The sequence below is a fragment of the Neofelis nebulosa genome, chromosome 9 (assembly GCF_028018385.1).
Source record: "Neofelis nebulosa isolate mNeoNeb1 chromosome 9, mNeoNeb1.pri, whole genome shotgun sequence".
Lineage (NCBI taxonomy): Eukaryota > Metazoa > Chordata > Mammalia > Carnivora > Felidae > Neofelis > Neofelis nebulosa.
In genome coordinates this window covers 117314168-117326248 of record NC_080790.1, presented here as the reverse complement: position 1 = coordinate 117326248, position 12081 = coordinate 117314168, and the positions used below count along the sequence as shown (strand labels likewise).

The window sequence follows — 12081 nt, the reverse complement described above, 5'->3', positions numbered from 1 at the left end:
CAATACTTTGTCTAAATTGCTGTTCTCTTTATAATACCTATATATGCATACACATATACATACACAAACCTGTTTTTTTCTATAGTATGTTTATATATGGGAAATTTGCTCTTTCATTGTCAATATTTTTTCTTTGTCATTTTATTTGTTGTTTGTTTGTTGGGTTTTTGTTTTGCTTTACTTATGGTATTTTTTGCCTTGCAGAATTCTTTGATTTTTATGTATTCAAATTTACCCATTTTTTTAATGGCTTTGGATTTTATGTCATAGTTAAAAAATCTTTACCCAGTCCAAGAGTATAAAAATTTCTTCTGTACTTTCTTCTAATACTTGTAGGGTTTCATTTGTTGCATTGGAGTTTTGGATCCATTTGGAATTTATCTTGATGTGAGGTATAGCTCTAAGTTTATTTTTTCCCTAGGTGGCTACCTAGTCCCATTTAATGAAAAATCTATTTCCCCCCACCTTTATGAGATACTAAAATTCTACATCCATTTTGATCACTTTTGGGGATTTTAGTCTTCCATTGGTCTCCCATCCGTTTATATGCCAGTACTCACAGTTTTAATTACTGAGGCATTATGTTTTGATATCTGGTAGGACTTGTCCCTTTCCCTACTCTTATTTTTCAGAGGTTTTTTTTTTACTCTTTTTATTTCCATGTGAACTATAAAGTCAGCTTTTCCATTTTAAAAAAGTTAGAATTTTTCTTTTCTTTTTTTTTTTTAATTTTTTTTTCAACGTTTTTTATTTATTTTTGGGACAGAGAGAGACATAGCATGAATGGGGGAGGGGCAGAGAGAGAGGGAGACACAGAATCGGAAACAGGCTCCAGGCTCTGAGCCATCAGCCCAGAGCCTGACGCGGGGCTTGAACTCACAGACCGCGAGATCGTGACCTGGCTGAAGTCGGACGCTTAACCGACTGCGCCACCCAGGCGCCCCAAAAAAGTTAGAATTTTTCTTAATGTTTTATTTTATTTTTTTTATTATTTTTATTTATTTATTTATTTATTTATTTATTTTAATGTTTATTTATTTTTCAGACAGAGAGAGACACAGCATGAACAGGGGAGGGGCAGAGAGAGAGGGAAACACAGAATCGGAAGTAGGCTCCAGGCTCTGAGCCATCAGCCCAGAGCCCGACGCGGGGCTCAAACCCGCGGACCATGAGATCGTGACCTGAGCCGAAGTCGGATGCTTAACTGACTGAGCCACCCAGGCACCCCTGTTTTATTTTATTTTTGAGAGAGGGAGAGAATGCAAGCAGGGCAAGGGCGGGGGGGGGGGGGTGAGACACAGAATCCAAGCAGACTCCAGGCTTTGACAGAGCCCGACAAAGGACTCCAACCCACAAACCATGAGATCAAGACCTGAGCCAGAGTCAGACACTTAACCAACTGAGCCGCCCAGGCACCCCAAGAAGTTAGCATGTTTTAATAGGATTGTTAGATCCTAAATTAGGGAGAATTGATGTTTATGAGTCTTTTTTCCTCTCTCTCTCTCTCTCTCTCTCTCTCTCTCTCTCTCTCTCTTTGAGAGGGAGAGCACGAGTTGGGGAGGGGCAGAGAGAGAAGGAGAGAATCTTAAACAGGCTTCATACTCAGCATGGCACCCAACACGGGGTTTGATCTCACAACCGTGAGATCCTGACCTGAGCTGAAATCAAGAGTCAAATGCTTAACCGACTGAGCCACCCAGGCACCCTGTGAGTCTTTTTGTCTAAGAATGTGGTGTGTCATTCCATTTGTTCAAGTCTTTTTTGTATTTGAATCCTTTATTAGCATATTTAAAATTTCATCTTGTAACTCTACATTTTCTTTTTAGTTCAGTCCTAAATAGTTTGTCCTTTTTGGGGCTGTTATAAATTAAATTTTTCCCCACATATTGATGATTGATTGCCTATGTAATAAAGCTGTTGTTTTCTGTATATTTTGTACCATTCTACTTTGCTGAATCTCTTATTTTTGCTGTTTTCTTGGTTGATTTTTCAAGATGTGCAAGAATACAATTATATCATCTGCTGATAGTGATAGTTTTACATTTTTCCCAATTTTTTACTATTATTAGTCTTGTTTAATTTCACTGACTTTATATACCTATGATAGAATGTTTAATAATATTTAGTAGATATCTGCCCTCTTCCCAACTTTTCCCCATTAAGCAAGCTGCTGACTTTAGGCCAAAAAAAGATATATTTTGTCATGTTAAGGAAGTGTTTATATATTTGATTTTTTTTGATAAGTGTTAAATTTTGTCAAATGACTTTAAGTATCTGTGGAGATGATCATATGACTTCTTCCCTTAGTTTCCTCATAGTGAGCCTTGCTTGTATTCCTAGACCAAACTCTACTTAATTATGATGCATTCTTCTTCATCTAATGTACTGTTGTATTCTATTTAAAATTTGATTTAGAATCTTGCATCAACATAAGAGAGATTATAGCTTTCTGCCTGCAGTATGTATTAGCTTTTGATATTCATGCTATATTTGCTTCATAAAAAGATTTGGAAAGTTTGCTTTCTTTTTGTATGTTCTGGAACAGTTTCAGATCATTAGACTTACCTGTTCTCTAAAGGGTTAATGTTTCCATTAAATTTGTGTGTGATGCTTTTGGGGGGCATTATCATATTTATATAGGTAGAGTGAACAAAAGCTTGAACAAAATAGTCTCTATGGTCCTTTTAATTTTCTTTGTTTCTGTGGCTATTTCCTTCTTATTTCTTATTTTATGTATTTGGACTTTCTCCCTTTACTAGATTAGTGGTTTATTTTATTGATTTTTCTTCCAATGTACCAATTTTTGGATTTATTTATTCTGTTTTTCTGGGTTTTGTTTTGTTTTGTTTTGTTTTTAGAGAGAGCGCAAGCAGGGGAGGGTCAGAGGGAGAGGGAGAAGCTCAAGCAGACTCCACCCCCAGCATAGAGCCCACCGTGGGGCTGGATCTCATGACCTTGAGATCATGATCTGAGCACAGATCAAGAGTCAGATGCTTAACCAACTGAACCACCCAGGCGCCCCTCTTTTTCTGTTTGTTTGTTTTTTTTTTTTTTTATTAATTTCTCCTTTTATCTGTATTAATTCCTTCATTTTGATTTCTTTCAGTTCACCTTACAGGTTTTTTTCCTGACTTTTTGAGTCAGACATTTAACTCCTTCCTTTCTTTTCTTCTTTCTTTCTTTCTTTCTTTCTTTCTTTCTTTCTTTCTTTCTTTCTTTCTTTCTTTCTTTCTTTTTCCTGATGTAGGTATTTATCGCTGTGAATTTTCTTCTTTACTGGTTTGGCTGTATTCTTTAGGTTCTAATATGTAGCATTTTCCTTATTTTGGCATTCTCTAGAAATTTTGCAATACTGATTTCTTTTTTAACCCAACTCCAAGGGTTTTGTTGTTGTTTTAAGGTGAAAAGGCCTTTGTTTCTTGATTTTATTTTAAATGTATAATTTCAGTACATTGTACTGAATCAGAGTATTATTCTACTGTTACTTTTTGGATTTATAGAGTTTTTTTCTTTTTTAAATTCCAGTATAGAGTGTTATATTTGTTTCAAGTGTACAGTGTAGTGGTTCAACAATTCCATGTATTGCTCAGTGCTCATCAGGGTAAGTGTACTGTTAATCCCATTCACTACAGAGATTTTCTTTATGGCCTTTTTAAAAATGTTTATTTATTTTTAAGAGAGAGAGTGTGCAGGCTGGGGAGGGGCAGAGAGAGAGACAAAGAATCCCAAGCGGGCTTGCCACTGTCAGTGCAGAACCCAGCACGGGACTCAAACCCACGAACCAAACTGAAATCATGACCTGAGCCAAAATCAAGAATTGGACACTAGGGGCGCCTGGGTGGCTCAGTCGGTTGAGCATCCGACTTCGGCTCAGGTCATGATCTCACGGTCCGTGAGTTCGAGCCCCACATCGGGCTCTGGGCTGACAGCTCGGAGCCTGGAGCCTGTTTCGGATTCTGTGTCTCCCTCTCTCTCTGCCCCTCCCCCGTTCATGCTCTGTCTCTCTCTGTCTCAAACATAAATAAACGTTAAAAAAATTAAAAAAAAAAAAAAAAGAATTGGACACTTAACAGATTGAGCCACCCAGGCATCCCTCTTGATGGCCTTTCTTAAGGTCATTTTTTGTTAATGTTCCATGGAGTTTTGAAAAAATGGCTTAGACTTAAATTAAAAAATAATTAAGGAGCATAGTTCTTTCCCTAAGAATTATTTATTAATGTCTAGTGTATATATCCATTTAAAAATTTGAAATTATAAAATCAATATTTGACAATAATGTAAAACCATAACAGCCAAGTTAAAGACATTGTAGATTGATACTATCTTTTCTTTTTAAAATTTTCTTACTGTTTATTTATTTTTGAGAGAGAGAGAGAGCAAGCAAGCCAGGGAAGGGCAGAGAGAGAAGGAGACACAGAATCTGAAGCAGGCTCCAGGTTCTGAGCTGTCAGCACAGAGCCCGATGCGGAGCTCGAACCCTCGAACTGTGAGATCGTGCCCTGGGCTAAATTCTGACTCTTAACCAACTGAGCCACCCCAGCGCCCCAGACTGATACTACCTTATTAAAGTGGGAATATTTTTCTGAAGCATGCCAAAATTAGACCCTTTCCATGCAAAATTTCTATGTGTACCATAAATAATACTTAGAAAAACTGAAAATTTAATGAAAAATAAAATAAAATTATATATAAAGTAGGAAAAAAGCTTAAATCTATACTTTATGAAGTTTATTTAAAAAAATTTTTTTAATGTTTATTCATTTTTGAGAGAGATAGAGCACAAGTGGGGGAGAATCAGAGAGAGAAGGAGACACCGAATCCAAAGCAGGCTCCAGGCTCTGAGCTGTTGCACAGAACCCAATGCAGGGCTCGAACCTATAAATGGTGAGATCATGACCCGAGCTGAAGTTGGACACTTAACCCGCTGAGCCACCCAGGCACCCCATATACTTTATGAAGTTTAAAATGAATTTTGAAATTATGTTAGAACAAGCGGGTCTTGTATTTAGTGTGTGTAGAAAATATTTTGGTTTTGGCTCCAAGTATGTGCAAACAGTGTGGCATGATGATGTTAATTCATTTTAATTTGACAGGTTTAAAAATGGAGGTAAAGGGAGGAGGTCTCTAAGGCTTAGGGTCCCAGTTTCATGATTCTTTTTTTTTTTTTAATTTTTTTAAAATTTTATGTTTTTTTATTTTATTTTTGGGAGAGAGAGAGTGCGCATGCGCATGAATGGGGAAGGGGCAGAGAGAGAGGGAGACACAGAATCCCAAGCAGACTCCAGGCCTCGTGCTGTCAGCACAGAGCCCGATGCGGGGCTTGAACCCACAAACCACAAGATCATGACCTGAGCTGAAGTTGGATGCTTAACCGACTGAGCCACCCAGGTGCCCCTCCCCCCTCCCCCACCCAGTTTCATGATTCTTAAGCGAAGGCAGTATATGTCCTGGAGTTTGCTTCTATACTCTTTGAAATGCTTGTTGAATACTGGTTTGATCTCAGAAAAAAGATATTCTTTGTAGACCTAATGAAAACTCTATTTTTTTTTTTTTTTAATTTTTTTTTTTCAACGTTTTTTATTTATTTTTGGGACAGAGAGAGACAGGGCATGAACGGGGGAGGGGCAGAGAGAGAGGGAGACACAGAATCGGAAACAGGCTCCAGGCTCCGAGCCATCGGCCCAGAGCCTGACGCGGGGCTCGAACTCACGGACCGCGAGATCGTGACCTGGCTGAAGTCGGACGCTTAACCGACTGCGCCACCCAGGCGCCCCATCTATTTTAACGTTCTCTAAAGATGTCTAAGTTGACTTGGTAACTTGTATTTGCATTGACTTCTGTTATAAAGATGTCACCTCTGTAATTTCTAATTTCTATATGATACTGCAACTTTCTCTTTGTCTCTCTTTTTTAGAATTTTTATTTGGCTGCTGCCTTTTGAAATACAGGCCCTAAAAATGCCAGCTTGTTTGGACTTAGAAGATGACCTGAATAAATGATAAAAAAATAAAGACATTTTGGTGAGTGAAATCTTTTGTGAAAGAGTGGTTAAGGCTCAACTTAATTCCAAGGAATGGAATGACTCTACTAAAGTTACGTAGCAAATTAAAAAACTGTTTCCTTTATCATCTAGCGTTTTGTCAAAGGAGAAGATGGTCCTTCAGCCAGTTATCGAAGGTATCAGTATATTTAATGAAGCCCCAAATTCACTAAGTTTGAGTGCCTTCTGTTCCTCTGGGGTTGAGAACTTGATCTATTTTTTTCTTTCTCTTCGAGAGTCCACATACCTCTTAGGAGGCACATCATAACATTTAAATGCATTTCAAATATCTGGTCTATTCCAGCACTGTACCAAACCCAGCATAGTTCACTCACACCTAGCATTGTACTAGTCAATCATGGGAGCTTTAGAAATTGAAAATTGGTGACTGGGCCTTATGCAGCTACAGTGTGTTTCATTTGGCATACAGAGTATTTTTATTTTCCGAAAATGTAAACCTATTTTAAAATCTGGAGATTTCACTGAATATATGGATTTTAGCCTTTTCTTAAAATTTAGAACATCTGCCCAACTCCTCCCATCCTTCCAAAAAGAAAGTAATAAGCTGGAGCAGAGGATAGTAGCTGCTTAGCATAGATGGGTATGTGAGTTTCCTGTTACCCAAATCATTCATACAGTGTGTGTAAATACACTTAATATCCAGTGTTCTTCTCTTATTTTATCTGCCTAACCGCTATGAGTATGTAAGTTTGTGGTTTCTGATGCAGATCATAGTGTCTTGTCTTTTGTTCAAATGGCAGCCAAGCTGGGGCGCCTGGGTGGCGCAGTCGGTTAAGCGTCCGACTTCAGCCAGGTCACGATCTCGCGGTCCGTGAGTTCGAGCCCCGCGTCAGGCTCTGGGCTGATGGCTCGGAGCCTGGAGCCTGTTAATGATTCTGTGTCTCCCTCTCTCTCTGCCCCTCCCCCGTTCATGCTCTGTCTCTCTCTGTCCCGAAAATAAATAAAAAACGTTGAAAAAAAAATTAAAAACAAACAAACAAACAAACAAACAAAAAAAAAAATGGCAGCCAAGCTGATATTCTGAATAACCTGTAACAATCTTCTACCCATTATTCAGCTACCTGCACCAGTCCCTTCTGTTCATATGTAAATGTAAATCTGGTGCATATTAGCAGGGTATATATATAATATGTAAGGTATATAAATTTATATATTCATAAATAATATAAATTTATATATTTACAAATATATATGTTTAAATATATTTATTTATTTTTAACCCTACTGTGATTTGGAAGATGTTCATAAGTAAGCTTCTAAGCCTTCCTGATGTCTGTGGAGTTTTACCTTGGAGCAGCACTATGTTGCTGGTATGCTTGCTTTTTTCTTCCTTTTTTTTTTTTTTAAGCTTTTTATTATGAACAATTTCAAACATTTTATAAAATTATACTATAAACAAAAGTATAATAAGCACCTGTATACTAATCACCTATATTTAACCATTATTAAATTTTGTCATATTTGCCTAATCTATTTTTCTTTCAATTATTTTAAAGTAAATTATAAGCATCCTGATGTTTTACCCCTGAATGCTTCAGTATGCATCCCTTAGACAGTAAGAACATTGCCCTATATAACCATAACACCATTGTTATCACACCTAACAAAATTAGTGGTAGTTCACTATCCTAAAAATGTGCTTTACATCTTTTTTCCAAACCAAGACCTAATAAAGGACCATACACTGCATTTGATTTTTAAAAAAATTTTTAAAAGCTCTTTTAATGTAGAATAGTTTCACCCATCTCTTTCTTCCTTGATTACAACTGACTTACTGAAGAGGCCAAGCCAGTTATGCTGTAGAAATCCTACACTCTAGATTTGTCTGAATATTTCCTCATGATGTTATTTAAGTTATACCTCTGTCTCCTGTATAAAGATTTTATTATATTCAGGTTAAACATTTTTGGCACATTTCACATAATGTTTTATCCTTATTAATGATCCTTTTCTGAATTATTTTATCAAGGATCACAAAATTGTGATTTTTCCAATGATATCATTCTTTTTACATTTAAGTTGGCTTTCTTCTTAAAAAAGAGCTTTCCTTTATCAACTGGAGCTATTTGGTTATCCTGAAATATTACCCTTAAATGATTTAGTTTGGAAATCTATTTCCAAAAGTAGAATAAATAATATGCTTGCTCTTTAAATTCTCCTGGATGTCACATTTATTCTTAGGTTCTTTACAAAAGATCAAAAGAATGAAATATGGCCTTTTGTAGCAACGTGGATGGAACTGGAGAGTGTTATGCTAAGTGAAATAAGTCATACAGAGAGAGAAAAATACCATATGTTTTCACTCTTATGTGGATCTTGAGAAACTTAACAGAAGACCATGGCGGAGGGGAAGGGAAAAAAAAAAAGGTTAGGGAGTGAGCCAAAACATAAGAGACACTTAAAAACTGAGAACAAACTGAGGGTTGATGGGGGGTGGGAGGGGGTGATGGTGGGTGATGGGTATTGAGGAGGGCACCTGTTGGGATGAGCACTGGGTGTTGTATGGAAACCAGTTTGACAATAAATTTCACATAAAAAAAAAATCAAAAGATTCCCTGCTACAAGTGAAACCAACAGATAATCTGGAAGTTTATTATGTGGTGAGTGAGCAAATTAACTGGTGGTTAATCTTAACAAACCCAGAGAGATAGCACATGTTTTCTTGTGATGACCATAAATGAGCAAGTGAGTCTCAAACTGGTCAGCTGTAATGATTTCTGTCTCCAAGAGCAGTCACTGAACTGCATTTCACTCAAAATTAGTTAATTGTTTTGATTATAAATCCTTTGTTAAAGACTAGATTTTAAGTGGACGTTATGTCAATGAATATGTTATCGGGAAGAAGCTTCTTTAAAAAGTTTCTGGGGGCGCCTGGGTGGCTCAGTCGATTAAGCGTCCGACTTCAGCTCAGGTCACGATCTCTCGTCCGTGAGTTCGAGCCCCGTGTCGGGCTCTGGGCTGATGGCTCAGAGCCTGGAGCCTGCTTCCGATTCTGTGTCTCCCTCTCTCTCTGACCCTCCCCCGTTCACGCTCTGTCTCTCTCTGTCTCAAAAATAAGTAAACATTAAAAAAAAAAATTAAAAAAAGTTTCTGGAGAGGAGGCCAGCAATTTTTCATACTTACTTTTAATTTCTTCATTTTTTAAGCACCTGTGTAGTGCCATAGTACTTTTAAACCAGTAATTCTTGAATTTGGATTAGTTGATTTGTTTTATCTGCCAGGAGATGGTTTTCCAAATTCAGATTTGCCAGCCTTCATGACATGACCGATGACCCCTTTAGAAGACAGATTTTTAGTTGATCTCTTTCTTTCCAGTAAAAGATTTCTTTTGGAAAACACTTCTTAAATCTTAAATTCTTTTCTTGTAGTTGTTCCAACGGGGGAGTAGCTATTAAATAGCTCTAGTATTTCAGGCAGTCTCAGCAATCAGTCGTTTTCCTGTTGAGTAACAGCTTTTAAGCCCTAAAGTCTTTTTCAGTCTTGTTTATTTACCTCTAAAGTTCTTTAAAATCTGTAAGGAGCAGATGGCAGTTGACTAAAGGCAATGGTATTTATAAGGGATTTTCTGAATGCTGTTGTTTCTTAACCACCCAAGTCACACTATTCCTTTGTAACAGTCACAGTACTAGAAAAGGTGCTTTGCTCAAACGTAAGTTTTTTTGTTGTTGTTTTATTGTTTTCATGTTTACTTAGAACAGAGGAATTTTTCCCCCTAAGATTGCTTAAATTGGTTTTTGGAAATTCTTTGTTCTTGAAATTTAATTGACTGTTTAAAAAAGAAAAAGAGGGAATACAAACTGGTGCAGCCACTCTGGAAAACAGTATGGAGTTACCTCAAGAAACTAAAAATAGAACTACCATACGACCCAGCAATTGTACTACTAGGTGTTTATCCAAGGGATACAGGTGTGCTGTTTTGAAGGGACACATGCACCCCAATGTTTATAGCAGTACTATCAACAACTGCCAAAGTATGGAAAGAGCCCAAATGTCCATCGACGGATGAATGGATAAAGGTGTTGTATATATATACAATGGTATTGCTTGGCAATCAAAAAGAATGAAATCTTGCCAATTACAACTAAGTGGATGGAACTGGAGGGTATTATGATGCTAAATGAAATTAGTCGGAGAAAGACAAATATCATATGACTTCATTCATATTAGGACTTTAAGATACAAAACAGATGAACATAAGGGAAAGGAAGCAAAAATAATATAACAACAGGGAGGGGGACAAAACATAAAAGAGTCTTAAATGTGGAGAACAGAGGGTTGCTGGAAGGGTTGTGGGAGGGGGAATGGGCTAAATGGATAAGGGGCATTAAGGAATCTACTACTGAAATCATTGTTGAACCATATGCTAACTAACTTGGATGTAAATTTAAAAATAAATAAATTATTAATTAAAAAAATAAAATAGGGGTGCCTGGGTGGCTCAGTCGGTTGAGTGTCTGACTTTGGCTCAGGTCATGATCTCACAGCTCGTGAGTTCAAGCCCTGCGTTGGGCTCTGTGCTGACAGCTCAGAGCCTGGAGTCTGCTTCGGATTCTGTGTCTCCCTCTCTCTCTGCCTCTAACCCACTCTCATTCTGTCTCTGTCTCTCTCAAAAATAAATAAATATTAAAAAAAAAATAGAAAAGTCTTAAAATACACACCCTTCTATTAATTAGAATAACAAAGAACCAAAATTCAGAACTTGGGATAAACATGTATTTGAAACTAGATGGAAGGAGATTTACTAAAAGAGTAGAATTTTTAGTAGTAGACTAAACAGAAATTTCACTGAATGAGAGATCTAATTTGTAACTTCCTTTTTCCCTCATTGTAAAAGCTGCCAACACGAAAAACAAACTGTTCAGAATAAATGGAGTAGGGGAACCTGTTTGCATCTATGTATCATGACTTTGATATCTAAAAGGCTGAAATGAGTGGAAAGAATATGAATATTAATACAAGTTCCCTGAACTAGATAATAGTTATTAGAATGAATAACTGAATCTAAGTGCTATATTCTGTAAGTTTTCTATATTCTATCCTGTAAGTTTTCCTTTTTTTTAATATCTGACAATTATATCCATTATCCATAATCTGACAATTATAAAAGTCCAGTTTTAAAGACTTTTGTTCCGGTTCTGCCTCATGGAATGGTAAAGTAGTAGTATTTTTTGTTTTTGTGCACTTTTAAGTCATCCGATAACCTGATTATTCAGTTGATCATATTTTAAATATTTTAGATAAATTTGCCTTAAAATTAAATTATTCTACAACTGACACAAAAGATTAAAATTGTGATTTAAATTTGCTATATGAGTATCCACTTTGTTAGAAAAATGTATAAAGTTGGAGGGTATTTTATATACTCCAACATAATCTTAGGAAAGAGAAGTAAGGTATGTAGATGCTTAATGTGTATTTTCTGTTATATTATTATTATTATTATTATTATTATTGATGTAGATATGCTGGACTTCCGTCTTTAACATGGGCAAATAAAACCATATAGTATTTTGCTTTTACCAGAGTTTTACAACATGATAGCTTATCAAATTAGTGATATACTGCCAAAATAGTTTTAGAAATCACCCTATAAAAACCCAACAACTCTATCCTATACCTAAGCCAATAGATCAGTTTGTAGGCATCTCTTTGGAGAACTGATATGCTAGTGTGAATTTGAGGTAAAATATTTAGTATTTAGGAAAGAATAAAAAACGATTCTTGCATGGGACACCTGGGTGGCTCAGTCGGTTAAGTGTCTGACTTCGGCTCAGGTCATGATCTCATGGTTCATGGGTTCGAGCATCCGGCTCTGTGCTGACAGCTCAGAGCCTGGAGCTTGCTTCGGATTCTGTGTCTCCCTCTCTCTCTGCCCCCTCCCTGGCTCACACTCTGCCTCTCTCTCTCTCTCTCTCTCTCTTTCTTTCTCTCTCTCTTAAAAATAAATAATAAAACATTAAAAACAAATTTAAAAAAATGATTATTGCATGTAAATCCTAAATGAAATGTCAAAGAAGAAG

The 12081-nt window shown here is 36.7% G+C and overlaps 1 protein-coding gene across 7 annotated transcripts in view; it reads left to right on the top strand.

The window, feature by feature from the left end:
* The window catches only part of NCOA6 (nuclear receptor coactivator 6), a 108911-nt gene that overhangs the window by 38233 nt on the left and 58597 nt on the right, over positions 1 to 12081 (top strand). For all 7 annotated transcript variants that reach the window (XM_058685366.1, XM_058685360.1, XM_058685364.1 and 4 more), the window contains one exon: positions 5915 to 6020. The gene's annotated coding sequence lies outside the window, so the exon portion shown is untranslated. The remainder of the gene's footprint in view (positions 1 to 5914; positions 6021 to 12081) is intronic.